This window comes from Electrona antarctica, assembly GCF_951216825.1.
Source record: "Electrona antarctica genome assembly, chromosome: 19".
NCBI classification, from domain to species: Eukaryota; Metazoa; Chordata; class Actinopteri; order Myctophiformes; family Myctophidae; genus Electrona; species Electrona antarctica.
Genome location: NC_136800.1, coordinates 26,405,599 through 26,421,781, shown reverse-complemented (window position 1 = coordinate 26,421,781; position 16,183 = coordinate 26,405,599). Strand labels below are relative to the sequence as shown.

The 16,183-nt window shown below is 39.8% G+C and overlaps 1 protein-coding gene across 1 annotated transcript in view; it reads left to right on the top strand.

Moving 5' to 3' along the window:
- LOC306943072 (tripartite motif-containing protein 16-like) overlaps positions 1–16,183 on the top strand; it is a gene marked incomplete at both ends in the record, with an annotated part of 38,375 nt that overhangs the window by 21,957 nt on the left and 235 nt on the right. The gene's annotated exons all lie outside the window — the stretch shown is intronic.

The following is a 16,183-nucleotide window of genomic DNA, read 5'->3' as shown; positions in this document are numbered from 1 at the left end:
AAAAGAACCACCCTACTGATACAAACAATTAAACAAGCATTAAACAATGAACATGTAAAATAGGTTTCAAGTAGCTGCAATTTGCAACAATATTTTTTTTGTTGAATCAATGCAATACTCTCCATTGACAGCCCATTGATCAAATTTAAATGTCTGATCTGCTTGTATTAAACAACTCGCCAACATTGCAGCTGTAGGGCAAGCTTGAATGACCCTCTTTCAATCTGCAAAGCATTTGTTTCATAAAAATTCCACCATAGTGATGTTATGAGCTACTTTCTGTCAAGAAATTCCATGCAGGTGATATGTTTGTGTTTGGAAGCGCTCGTTTTCATTAAAATTACGTCTTCTGCCTCCTGCATTATGTATAAATACAAAACGGGTGAATACGCAGGGCCGTTCAGTGACTTTGATGAGCACTTCCAAACTCCAACACTTAGAAAATTAATCGTTGACGGAAAGTAGCTCATAACATGTCTACGGTGGATTTTTATGAAACAAACGCTTTGCAGATTGAAAGAAGATAATTCAAGCTTGCCCTACAGCTGCAATGTTGGTGAGTTTAACGTCTAATACAAGCAGATCAGAAATTTCAATTTGATCAATGGGCTGTCAAATGTCAATGGAGGGTATTGCAATTCTAGATTCAAAGAGACACACAAGGATTCATACAGGGGAAAAAGCCTACACTTAGAATGAGGAGCAGTGTAGCAGAGTAGCAGAGTGGCTCAGAGCCTCTGCCTGATGACCTCAAAAGTCTAATATCTCCCCCGGTCCATAGGGATATATCCCTTTGGTCTAGTGGTTAAGATGTTGGACTTTCACGCGGGAGACCCGAGTTCGAATCCCGGGCGTTACATTGGTGCCGTGACCCGGATGCCCCATGGGAGGAGGGGGGGCGAGTGTAGCAGTGTGGCTAGAGCTTCCAATGGGGAGGAGGAGGGGGGGGGGGCGAGTGTAGCACTGTGGCTAGAGCTTCCAATGGCCTGATGGCCTCAAACATCTAATATCTCCCATGATCTCCCCCGGTCCATAGATGGATATCCCCGTGGTTAAGATGTTGGACTTTCACGCACGAGACCAGAGTTCAAATCCCGGGCGTTACACCAGCCCAGCCTGACAAATTGCATTTGCACCACCTCTCCAGCCGAACCTCACTATGCTATAAGTCTATATTTAATATGTATTACTTGGCCTATTTAATATAAATATAACCAACTACAAAGGGGAAGGAGAGACCTGGCCAAACCTAGAAGAGCTGGAGAACAAGCCCAGCTTGGACAGATTGACGTCATTGATTGGCTGTTCCGCCCACCGAACAGAAGCTCTCAATCTATTTTAGTGTATTATAATTATAGTACATATATATATATATATATATATATATATATATATTATAGTTGTAATACTTTATATTGTAATTAGTACAATTAGTATTATAATCACATAAAAAGTACCGAAGCCACATTTCTTTAAAACCATTCACATTGTGATATTCCTAGCCAAAATGATTCAGGACTTTGAGATTAGGAAGAAAGGTGACTCCCAAGAAACCTGACACGACAACAGACAAACCAGTTCTATAATCCATTATAGTGCATTATCATAGTTGTAATACATCATAATAATTTTTATATTGTATTATAATTAGTTATAATCCATTATGGTGTATTCTCATCGTCTGAAGACGCACACATGACTCCTTTTCTTTTACAGTTTGTGAACAAAGATTCAGTCAAAAGGAGAATCTGAAGATACACATGACTCATACAGCTAATCTATTGACATACATTAATAATATTAACATACAGGTGAGGGGAAAAAAAACGTTTGTGGCAAACGCACGTTCAAAATGCAACCTTAACAAAATGTTAAAATCACTGGCGCCGTGGATGTATCAGACATTTTAGACTCCACAACATTTTAATCTATTTTATAGGTTTCCTTTCCAATTCCCGAACAGACTACAGTGGACGTCATGGACATGGAGCAGCCTTCCACCTTCTCTCTTCCATATTTAACCATGTCCATGTATAACTTAAGGCCCATTTAATATAAAGGTATCCATGTACAGTATATTCTATATTTACCAATTACAAAATGGAGAGTTGAGACCTGGTTAATCCTACAAGAGCATGGGGAGCAAGAATGAGTACCAGCCCAGTTTGTAAACAAAGATAGTCAAAATAGTACTCTGAAGAGACACATGAGGATTCATACAGGGGAAAAGCCTACACTTAGAATGAGTACCAGCCCAGCCTTGACACATTGCATTTGGACCACCTATCCAGCCTAACCGCACTACAGTAGTGGAAGTATCATAGTTGTAACACAATATAATATTTTATATTGTATTATAATCAGTTATAATCCATTATAGTGTATTATCGTAGTTGTAATACATCATAATACTTCATATACATGGAATGACCTGCAAACAACATTAAAATTGACCACATTGGTACCCTTGAGTCGTTTTAAAACCTCGGTGAGCATACAGATCCCCACAACATGCAACTGTCTTTAGATAGTTTTGAAATTTGTCTTAGCTTTTTATTATGTAATTCACATTATACCTTTTGTTTTTCTTTTCCTGATCTTCTGATGTGAGGTTTTTATATAAGTACTGTATGATACTGAAAGAGTTTAATTACTATTTTTTTCCCCAAGAATAAATAAAACTTGAATGAATATTGAATTATAATTAGTAATAATCCATTATGGTGTATTATAGTGTAATAAATTATAATACTATACCATACTATAATTTAGTTATAATCCATTTAATGTATTATCATAGTTGTAATACATCATACTACTTTATATTGTATTATAATTATCAGTTGTAATAAATTATAATTATTTACATTGTATTATAATTAGTTATAAGGGTCCATTTGGTTCTCGCCAATAGCTGTCGTGTGCAGTGGTGTGAAGTGTGAAGCACGAGGACACACAATGACAGGTTGTGTGTCGGTCTGGCAAGTGGGAGACTGGGGTTCAATCTCCTAGGGTTTGGGGTAGGGTTAGTAATGTCCGACATACAGTACACACGCTTCGTGAGGTGCCACTCAAAGTGGTGCCACTCAAAGTGACTATACTGGGTTGGGGATGTGCTGGATGCATGGGCCTATCCCTAGTATGTATGTCAGAAGCAGTTGAGGGCCGATTGTATCCCTGTGCGTCTTCAACGTTGGCCAGCCGCTTTGGGGGCCTGGTTAATGTGGGCTTCACTTGCTCCACACACTTACTCACTTAACAAGCACCATTATTCCCATGCAGAGATTCAGGTGTCACAGCAAGTGTTGCCATGTCTGCTTATTGTAAGCGATATTGGTCTTAGCAACATTGGGCTTGATTTTTCTGTAGTCTCTTGTAAATATTGATTTCTGGTTGCATATGTTGGGCTTGTTTCTAAAGCAGTTGCGTATTTGGGCTTGTTTCTTAAGTGTACTGCATTTGCTTATTTGTCATGTTTTTAAAGTGTAGCTATAGTTGCTTATTTGGGCTTGTTTCTTAAGTGTACTGTATTTGCTTATTTTGGTCATGTTTAAACTAAAGTGTAGCTATAGGCCACTTTGCTTATTTGGCCTTGCTTCCTAATGTTGTTTAAACCCCACAGTCTTTCATGTCAAGGACCCCCAGATTAATATGCAAGGGAATGTCTTGAGGTTAAACTCACTATGTACAAGTCTTGTTGAGCAAAATGTTTGGCGTTTACAGACTTCTGCGTTTTCAGACCCGAATAACGGTATATGTATGTATAACTTAACCTATTTAATATAAATGTATCCATGTATATTCCATATTTACTAACTACAAAATGGAAAGGGGAGACCTGGTTAATCCTACAAGAGCTGAGAGAGGGCGTTCAAGTGCGATCAGTGCGACTCCACCTTCAAACGGAAGGACCATCTCAACACGCACATCCAACGTGCACATCCATCCGTCCTCAACCTAACCCTGAACCTAAACCTAACCCTATACCCAACCCTAACCCGTCCTCAAGAGCCACAAGTAGGTAACTAAACCTGAACCTAAACCTAGCCCTATACCCAACCCTAACCCGTCCTCAAGAGCCACAAGAAGTTAACTAACCCTGAACCTAAACCTATATACCTAGCCCTCAAGAGCCACAAGGAGGTAACTACAATTTAGGCATTTAGCAGACACTCTTAATCCAGAGCGATTTACATTAAGCAATAACAAAAAGCATGGCATGCATCACAACTACCTCGCTGCTCAGGAGGTAGAGCAGCACACACACACACACACACACACACACACACACACGTTGAGACCTGGTTAATCCTACAAGAGCATGGGGCGCAAGAATGAGTACCAGCCCAGTTTGAAAACAAAGATTCAGTCAAAATAGTAGTCAGATTAAATCTCTCATTTGCCATTTCCATATCGACTTGCCTACTTACATCACACTTTCTGTTTCAGCAGTATCCCTTCATTCACTTTCACGAAGCTATAAATATGGGGAAAGTCTAAATCTTAGGCTAGGAAGTAGGAACACAATACTAGACATGCTATCTTTTTAGTCTAGGATTTGGATGGCGTTTATTTCGTCATTGTATATCGGCACCTAGCCCGTCTCCGGACCCCCAACCCGGGGGGTCCGGAGACGGGCTAATCGGCACCCAGAGTTCTTGTAGTGGATTATAATTTGGAAACGTGTCAAATGTGGACTGTTTTGGCTTTTGGGCATATCTCTAATAATGTAACTTGCTATCTCTTCAGCCAGTGGAACAATTGTGAAGTCTCTGTATTTACAACCTGTTGAGAAGACGGGAAGTCTGTCAAAGGTAATACATGAAACTTTATTATGAATTAAAGAAAATGTAAAAAGAACCACCCTACTGATACAAACAATTAAACAAGCATTAAACAATGAACATGTAAAATAGGTTTCAAGTAGCTGCAATTTGCAACAATATATTTTTTTTGTTGAATCAATGCAATACTCTCCATTGACAGCCCATTGATCAAATTTAAATGTCTGATCTGCTTGTATTAAACAACTCGCCAACATTGCAGCTGTAGGGCAAGCTTGAATGATCCTCTTTCAATCTGCAAAGCATTTGTTTCATAAAAATTCCACCATAGTGATGTTATGAGCTACTTTCTGTCAAGAAATTCCATGCAGGTGATATGTTTGTGTTGGCGTTTGGAAGCGCTCGTTTTCATTAAAATTACGTCTTCTGCCTCCTGCATTATGTATAAATACAAAACGGGTGAATACGCAGGGCCGTTCAGTGACTTTGATGAGCACTTCCAAACTCCAACACTTAGAAAATTAATCGTTGACGGAAAGTAGCTCATAACATGTCTACGGTGGATTTTTATGAAACAAACGCTTTGCAGATTGAAAGAAGATAATTCAAGCTTGCCCTACAGCTGCAATGTTGGTGAGTTTAACGTCTAATACAAGCAGATCAGAAATTTCAATTTGATCAATGGGCTGTCAAATGTCAATGGAGGGTATTGCAATTCTAGATTCAAAGAGACACACAAGGATTCATACAGGGGAAAAAGCCTACACTTAGAATGAGGAGCAGTGTAGCAGAGTGGCAGAGTGGCTCAGAGCCTCTGCCTGATGAGCTCAAAAGTCTAATATCTCCCCCGGTCCATAGGGATATATCCCTTTGGTCTAGTGGTTAAGATGTTGGACTTTCACGCGGGAGACCCGAGTTCGAATCCCGGGCGTTACATTGGTGCCGTGACCCGGATGCCCCATGGGAGGAGGGGGGGCGAGTGTAGCTGTGCATGGCTAGAGCTTCCAATGGCCTCAAACATCTAATATCTCCCATGATCTCCCCTGGTCCATAGACCATAGTCTCCGCAGGAGACCAGAGTTCAAATCCCGGGCGTTACACCAGCCCAGCCTGACAAATTGCATTTGCACCACCTCTCCAGCCGAACCTCACTATGCTATAAGTCTATATTTAATATGTATTACTTGGCTTATTTAATATAAAAAAGGTATCCATGTGTATTCCGTATTTACCAACTACAAAGGGGAAGGAGAGACCTGGCCAAACCTACAAGAGCTGGAGAACAAGCCCAGCTTGGACAGATTGACGTCATTGATTGGCTGGTCCGCCCACCGAACAGAAGCTCTCAATCTATTTTAGTGTATTATAATTATCATAGTTGTAATACTTTATATTGTAATGTAATTAGTACAATTAGTATTATAATCACATAAAAAGTACCGAAGCCACATCTCTTTAAAACCATTCACATTGTGATATTCCTAGCCAAAATGATTCAGGACTTTGAGATTAGGAAGAAAGGTGACTCCCAAGAAACCTGACACGACAACAGACAAACCAGTTCTATAATCCATTATAGTGTATTATCATAGTTGTAATACATCATAATAATTTTTATATTGCATTATAATTAGTTATAATCCATTATGGTGTATTATTATCGTCTGAAGACGCACACATGACTCCTTTTCTTTTATAGTTTGTGAACAAAGATTCAGTCAAAAGGAGAATCTGAAGATACACATGAGGACTCATACAGGTGAGGAAAAAAAAACGTTCGTGGCAAACGCACGTTCAAAATGCAACCTTAACAAAATGTTAAACTCACTGGCGCCGTGGATGTATCAGACATTTTAGACTCCACAACATTTTAATCTATTTTATCTATTATTTATCCTTTCCAATTCCCGAACAGACTACAGTGGACGTCATGGACATGGAGCAGCCTTCCACCTTCTCTCTTCCATATTTAACCATGTCCATGTATAACTTAAGGCCCATTTAATATAAATGTATCCATGTACAGTATATTCTATATTTACCAATTACAAAATGGAGAGTTGAGACCTGGTTAATCCTACAAGAGCATGGGGAGCAAGAATGAGTACCAGCCCAGTTTGAAAACAAAGATTCAGTCAAAATAGTCTGAAGAGACACATGAGGATTCATACAAGGGAAAAGCCTACACTTAGAATGAGGAGCAGTGTAGCAGTGTGGCTCAGAGCCTCTGCCTGATGACCTCAAAAGTCTAATATCTCCCCCGGTCCATAGGGATATATCCCTTTGGTCTAGTGGTTAAGATGTTGGACTTTCACGCGGGAGACCCGAGTTCGAATCCCGGGCGTTACATTGGTGCCGTGACCCGGATGCCCCATGGGAGGAGGGGGGGCGAGTGTAGCAGTGTGGCTAGAGCTTCCAATGGGGAGGAGGAGGGGGGGGTGAGTGTAGCAGTGTGGCTAGAGCTTCCAATGGCCTGATGGCCTCAAACATCTAATATCTCCCATGATCTCCCCCGGTCCATAGATGGATATCCCCGTGGTTAAGATGTTGGACTTTCACGCACGAGACCAGAGTTCAAATCCCGGGCGTTACACCAGCCCAGCCTGACAAATTGCATTTGCACCACCTCTCCAGCCGAACCTCACTATGCTATAAGTATATTTAATATGTATTACTTGGCCTATTTAATATAAATATAACCAACTACAAAGGGGAAGGAGAGACCTGGCCAAACCTAGAAGAGCTGGAGAACAAGCCCAGCTTGGACAGATTGACGTCATTGATTGGCTGTTCCGCCCACCGAACAGAAGCTCTCAATCTATTTTAGTGTATTATAATTATAGTACATATATATATATATATATATTATAGTTGTAATACTTTATATTGTAATTAGTACAATTAGTATTATAATCACATAAAAAGTACCGAAGCCACATTTCTTTAAAACCATTCACATTGTGATATTCCTAGCCAAAATGATTCAGGACTTTGAGATTAGGAAGAAAGGTGACTCCCAAGAAACCTGACACGACAACAGACAAACCAGTTCTATAATCCATTATAGTGCATTATCATAGTTGTAATACATCATAATAATTTTTATATTGTATTATAATTAGTTATAATCCATTATGGTGTATTCTCATCGTCTGAAGACGCACACATGACTCCTTTTCTTTTACAGTTTGTGAACAAAGATTCAGTCAAAAGGAGAATCTGAAGATACACATGACTCATACAGCTAATCTATTGACATACATTAATAATATTAACATACAGGTGAGGGGGAAAAAAAAACGTTTGTGGCAAACGCACGTTCAAAATGCAACCTTAACAAAATGTTAAAATCACTGGCGCCGTGGATGTATCAGACATTTTAGACTCCACAACATTTTAATCTATTTTATAGGTTTCCTTTCCAATTCCCGAACAGACTACAGTGGACGTCATGGACATGGAGCAGCCTTCCACCTTCTCTCTTCCATATTTAACCATGTCCATGTATAACTTAAGGCCCATTTAATATAAAGGTATCCATGTACAGTATATTCTATATTTACCAATTACAAAATGGAGAGTTGAGACCTGGTTAATCCTACAAGAGCATGGGGAGCAAGAATGAGTACCAGCCCAGTTTGTAAACAAAGATAGTCAAAATAGTACTCTGAAGAGACACATGAGGATTCATACAGGGGAAAAGCCTACACTTAGAATGAGTACCAGCCCAGCCTTGACACATTGCATTTGGACCACCTATCCAGCCTAACCGCACTACAGTAGTGGAAGTATCATAGTTGTAACACAATATAATATTTTATATTGTATTATAATCAGTTATAATCCATTATAGTGTATTATCATAGTTGTAATACATCATAATACTTCATATACATGGAATGACCTGCAAACAACATTAAAATTGACCACATTGGTACCCTTGAGTCGTTTTAAAACCTCGGTGAGCATACAGATCCCCACAACATGCAACTGTCTTTAGATAGTTTTGAAATTTGTCTTAGCTTTTTATTATGTAATTCACATTATACCTTTTGTTTTTCTTTTCCTGATCTTCTGATGTGAGGTTTTTATATAAGTACTGTATGATACTGAAAGAGTTTAATTACTATTTTTTTCCCCAAGAATAAATAAAACTTGAATGAATATTGAATTATAATTAGTAAAAATCCATTATGGTGTATTATAGTGTAATAAATCATATAATACTTAAGCAATATTACACGAGAGGGTGTGGGTTAACGTGATTATTGCCACGACAGGGATGCGGTGAGGAACGAGACGAAGTCGAGTTCCGCAAGCATCACTGAAGTGGCAATAATCACGTTAACCCACACCCTCGAGTGTAATATTGCAATTATACAACAGTTACCCTTAAAACTAAGAAAATCGCTGAAAGAATATATTTTTTTAATGACAGATGTAGTCACTACGACCACAAATGTCCCAAGAAACTAGCTAGCCTAGCCACCGAGTTTGCTAGCGCTCTGGGAGAACAGAGCAGCTGAATTCTTTGTTTTGATTAGGTGGTGAATGGTGCTGGTTTAACCCACGGCTAGAAGGTTGTTTCAACCAATCAGATTGCTTCCTCGAAACGACCTGTGGTATAATATACCATACTATAATTTAGTTATAATCCATTTCATGTATTATCATAGTTGTAATACATCATACTACTTTATATTGTATTATAATTATCAGTTGTAATAAATTATAATTATTTACATTGTATTATAATTAGTTATAAGGGTCCATTTGGTTCTCGCCAATAGCTGTCGTGTGCAGTGGTGTGAAGTGTGAAGCACGAGGACACACAATGACAGGTTGTGTGTCGGTCTGGCAAGTGGGAGACTGGGGTTCAATCTCCTAGGGTTTGGGGTAGGGTTAGTAATGTCCGACATACAGTACACACGCTTCGTGAGGTGCCACTCAAAGTGGTGCCACTCAAAGTGACTATACTGGGTTGGGGATGTGCTGGATGCATGGGCCTATCCCTAGTATGTATGTCAGAAGCAGTTGAGGGCAGATTGTATCCCTGTGCGTCTTCAACGTTGGCCAGCCGCTTTGGGGGCCTGGTTAATGTGGGCTTCACTTGCTCCACACACTTACTCACTTAACAAGCACCATTATTCCCATGCAGAGATTCAGGTGTCACAGCAAGTGTTGCCATGTCTGCTTATTGTAAGCGATATTGGTCTTAGCAACATTGGGCTTGATTTTTCTGTAGTCTCTTGTAAATATTGATTTCTGGTTGCATATGTTGGGCTTGTTTCTAAAGCAGTTGCGTATTTGGGCTTGTTTCTTAAGTGTACTGCATTTGCTTATTTGTCATGTTTTTAAAGTGTAGCTATAGTTGCTTATTTGGGCTTGTTTCTTAAGTGTACTGTATTTGCTTATTTTGGTCATGTTTAAAGTGTAGCTATAGGCCACTTTGCTTATTTGGCCTTGCTTCCTAATGTTGTTTAAACCCCACAGTCTTTCATGTCAAGGACCCCCAGATTAATATGCAAGGGAATGTCTTGAGGTTAAACTCACTATGTACAAGTCTTGTTGAGCAAAATGTTTGGCGTTTACAGACTTCTGCGTTTTCAGACCCGAATAACGGTATATGTATGTATAACTTAACCTATTTAATATAAATGTATCCATGTATATTCCATATTTACTAACTACAAAATGGAAAGGGGAGACCTGGTTAATCCTACAAGAGCTGGAGAGCAAGAATGAGTACCAGCCCAGCTCAGACACATTGCACCATGCACCTCTACAGCTCAGTGTCCGCCCTGACACTGGAAGGTCAGGGTATGATCCCCAGTTGAGTCATGCCAAAGACAAACATGGGACCCAAATTCCCAAAGCTCTGCAAAAAGCTATTGATTCCGTTTTTCTCAGTAAGACTCTAAAAAAAAAAGTGAGTGAATGTGTTCTTGCCGTGATGGACAATAAAAAGTGAAGCAACATGTGTCCTTGTTTCAGCATCAAGGGTTGGATTGGTGTAAATCCCTGTGACATACTAGCGCCATGTCCAGGGTTGTACTTGTACATCAAGCTGCCTCACGCTATAGAAACAGGAGATCGGCTCCTGTCCTATATGGACCTTATGGCTTGGCAAGGCAATACCTCTCGAGCCTAACCGCTCTGTATACAAGACCATATTTAATATAAATGTATCCATGTGTTTAACTTACCTTCATGATGCTTAGTGACATCATAAAAGGTAGGTTTATTTCCCTTCCCACATCCGTTTTTTTCTACAGGCAGGTGTTCGGGTGAATTTCACCCGTGTTTAGTGATAGTGAGAGAGAAAAAATCCCATACACCCACTTGGAGGAGAAGTTCCCAACTTAATTTCTCTTTTTTTAGGAATATTTAAAAAAATAATATGCACTTTTTTCATCGATCGAAGGGTTGAAGTTCTACGCTTCTTTATTGAGAATCGCCACATATTTGGCAATTGCTACGTTTGCTAGTGCTGCAGTACACTTACGGAAGGATTGTGCATATTACAAATCAGTTTGGTCTTTGTCGACTAAGTAATTTGTTAGTTGGCTTACATTTCTAGATGTAAAATACTCCTTTAATTATGCCACTAACCTTCTAATATAGCCATTGTGAAATCAATATTGGAAATGTTCTGTTCTCAGATTAACGCCCTGTACAGAACTTTGTTCCCCCGAGGGACTATTCTAGGTCCCCTAATTAATTTCGCTCTCCACTAAATATCTCCACAAGAAATCCTCATCATCAGTGCCCATACCCGAGGCGGGGTTGGCGAAATAACATTTGTGTGGAGTTTGCATGTTCTCCCCGTGTCCCCTAGTAATCCTGGTCTCTAAACTGGAGTTTGCATGTTCTCCCTGTGTCCCCGCAGTAATCCTGGTCTCTAAACTGTCTCCCCCTGGCGAGCCGGGGCGCCTGATGGAGGGGAAAGGAACTGGTTGGAATAACGTGTTCCTTCCACGTGCTACGTCCAACCAGGGAAACTCCCCCCTGTCAGGTTTAAAGGAGCAACTTGGACAATCAGGCATGAAGGAAGCATGAGTTAAAGTCTGTTGCTCTCCCCATGTCCCATATATATGGGGACTAGGTTGGCGGAGGGTGTGTAGAGCCCAGGATCACATTAGATAAGTGACACAGGGGTAAAAAAAAAAATGGGTTACAAAATCGTGGGATAAAAAATATGTATACCAAAAAAAAGTGAATTTGAGACTTAATTCACTGGAATGTTATTCAATGGGGTGATTATTTTTAGATCATCCATTACTCATCAATTCAGAAAGATACAATGAAATTTTGACTTTCATCACGATACGGAAACCTCTACCGGGAGAAAGCAAGAATGACTGGACATTTCCAGCACCGCAAAACCACTCTGGAAATGTTGAATGAGTCAAAGCGAGGCACAGCTAGGAAAGGAAAGAAGCGCACCACATATGTAGACACACTGCAACGTAACAGTGGGGCTTTCAACACTAGTGTGGATGACAAAACAAAACAAAGTAGAACTTTTACACCATTTAAGCACAAGTTTTAAAACATGATTATGAGATACAGCAAAGAGGAAGCACGGGGGGGCCTTCATCGATTTTAAAATTGAGGCACTGGAAATGACTCCATTTTTAACAATAGCATCATTTAATGTACAATACTGTATAATACAATATTACTTGCAGCACAGCCGAGTTAATTTCATATGAATCTCTCTCAACTCCACATTTACTATAAACCAAGTGAAAACCTGGTTAATCCTACAAGAGCTGGAGAGAAAGAATGAGTTTACCACAAACTCAACTACATCTTCTGTCTCTATACAGTTTATTTCCCCCCCGTCCCACTCCCTTTTCTTCTCCCTTGATGAAAAACAAAAATGAGGCTTGCACAGAAACAAACTTCACCCACTACTTTACACTCGTAAACCTGTGCGTTGCAACAATTACTGTTACAATTAGCATGAAGACTGAATACAATCACAGTAACTTTGCATTGTATTCAGTCTTCATGCTAAGGTGTGGGTTTATCCATAATGTGTTCAAATACAATGTCCATGTACAATATTTGCCATAGAATCACCGTTTACTTATTTATATAAATACATTTTACCCGTGAAATACCTGCACTATCCACATGTTTCTTTACCGCTACTGTATCGATTTTAAATCATTGAATCGCCACACTATTGCCATGAATGAACAAATAGTGTCCATGTATTGTGAATTGTGATGCGTATCTTAGTTAACATGTAACATTACACACAAGCGAGTATGCCCATATGAATATGTTTATTTACTTCCAGGAGATCCAAAACATTAGAACATGCAGAGAACAGCCAGAAGATGTGGTATGAAGTTATGAACCAATACATAGGACCAATACAATGGAAACAGGACCCAAAGGATGTTTTTTGGTGCCATCCTTTAAACTGTTTGACTGTACTCAGTTGCTGCTTACATTTCTGTCTAATAAAGTATTCAATCAGCTGCTTACATTTCTGTCTAATAGTGTTTAAAGTATTCAATCAAATATATAATAGTAACTGGAACTGCACTCTGTCGAGTGCCTACTTGCTTGTTGCACCCATGGGTGCAAGTAGGCCTAGTGCGCAAGCAGAGCGTGCAAGTACTGCTATAACTGGCTCTCAATGGTGACGTAATAAAGATATGTTTCAGTGTCGGGTGGATTAAAGGAAATGCCTCTATATATATATATATGTAATTTGTAAGTTGATTAGCGGTATACTGTGGTTACTTGGGTCGTTTGATGCATATGTCCCGTAGCAGCATATGACGTGATGAAGATGTGTACCAATGCCAGGGTATAACTGGTATAACCGGCTCTCAATGGTGACTTAATAAAGATATATTATTATTATTATGTTTCAGTGTCGGGTGGATTAAAGGAAATGCGTCTATGTATATGTAATGTGTAAGTTGATTAGTGGTATACTGTGGCTACTTGGGTCGTTTGATGCGCATGTCGTTTGATGCGTATGTCCCGTGGCAGCGTATGACGTAATGATTAATTTGTGCTCGATATGGCAGTGGTGTCAGATTACATACATGTATACATAGGGGCATTACCTTTAATCCACCTGTGACAGTGTGACCCCACCCTGTCACTGTCTAATTTACATACCTTTCAGTAGCACGCACTGTTTAGGTAGAGTATGGAAAAACATACATTGGGGAAGTGTCTCTCTGAGGAGACGTTTGGTCTCCTTTGGTTTTTGTCACTTATTCTGCACAAATAAACAACTGTTAAACTCTGCCCAACTGTGTTGCCTCGCCATCCTTGTGTTCATATTACCCCGCCTGAGACACCACCCGACACTGAAACATATCATTACGTCACCATCGAAAGCCAATTATACCCTGGCATTGGTACATATCTTCATCACGTCATATGCTGCTACGGGACATACGCATCGTAGCACCTGACGAAAAACATTAATTGCACGCTCTGCTTGCGCAAGTAATATCTAATAGTAATCCCGCTCAGTATGAGAGGAACCGCAGATTCAGACATTTGGTGCATGTGCGTGGCTTGAGGAGCCAATGGGGCGATGCTACCATCTGAGGGCTTATGACTGAACGCCTTTAAGTCAGAATCCCACCTAGACGGTTGGCTCCTGGTTAATAGATACATTTTTACACCATTTCGGAAACTCATTTCTGAACTTGTGCCTTTGGCGCTCTGCGTTAAGCAAGATTCATACATTGTCGCAGGGCGATGCTGCAATGCATGTTGAAAATAGCTGATCTACAAACAAGGTGCAGAACCAACAAAACAGGAAACACTATATAGCTTATTGTTTAAAGTTCAAAATTAAATGTCTCTCTCATTTTATCTAGATGTCCTGCTCCTCCTGTCTGAACAGAAGGAGATGAATACCTAGCCTGGTCCAGGAGGAACCAGCGTCTCCACAGATTAATACCTAGCCTGGTCCAGGAGGAACCAGCGTCTCCACAGATTAATACCTAGCCTGGTCCAGGAGGAACCAGCGTCTCCACAGATTAATACCTAGCCTGGTCCAGGAGGAACCAGCGTCTCCACAGATAATACCTAGCCTGGTCCAGGAGGAACCAGCATCTCCACAGATTAAAGAGGAACAACACAAGCTCCTTCAAAGACCAGAAGAGGCTGCTGGGTCAACCTTAACATTATCATCAGTGAAACTGAAGAAAACAGAGCTTCTAGCCAGCTGTTACGGCCTGCAGCCATGCTTTAATATTATACAGTTGAAGCACTGGTGTATATTATTTATAGTTCACACACACACACACACACACACACACACACACACACACACACACACACACACACACACACACACACACACACACACACACACACACACACACACACACACACACACACACACACACACACACACACACACACACACACACACACACACACACACACACACACACACACACACACACACACACACACACACACACACACACACACACACACACACACACACACACACACACACACTTTGTTTAAATATTAAAGAAGAGTACCTCAAATTGCCATGTATTGTAACCCTAACCCGTGAAGGGCAAAAGGTACCAGGAACATCTATAAAAGTACAGGAATTGAGGCGGCCAGGGGTTAGATTTTAGGCATCAAAAAGAGTGTTTGGTGGTGGTTTTCAAAGAGACTCTTTAAAGGCCAATACTAAACCATAATCAGAAATTGATAAAGCACAGATTAGTGGGTCCGGAAAACCTTGAGATCTGAAGAAGAAAAGTTTGGTCAACGAACATTTGAGGGTTTAGCTCTGAATCAATTTAGAGGTTTTGGACAAAGGGGAATATACTTTCCCCCCTTTTTTGAGCAATGCATTGCCTTTTTATTTGATGACTTTATGGATTACTTGTTTTTAAATAGAAGATCTACAATTTTTTGGATTGATTACTTTTGGGATTCATTTTTGATACTACATTGCAAGGTAGTATCAAACTTTATGTGGCAGGAATTAAAACAATAATTGAGATTGAACCTTTTCAATTGAATTGATTTGTTTTGATCGAGATCAAGTCAATTCATTTTCAAAAACAGTTTTCCTTTTGGTCTGCAATACAGTTTGTTCACAGTATAAACTATTACTATACTGGCACAGGTAGGTCTTTTAGTTCTTTAATATAACTCAAACTTACAATTGTACGGTTCCGATTGTTATAATAACTTTAATATATTTTGATGAGAAATATGCTTTATAGAATGTATTATATCGGGTAAAATATACCTGGGTTTAGTGATGCTGTGACAAAATGGGTTTAATGTTCTAGGGTTAATGCTAGAAAGTGTATAGACTTTAATAGACTTAATAAAATATTGCACTTCACTTGACTTGTGTTTTTCACTAAGTTGTG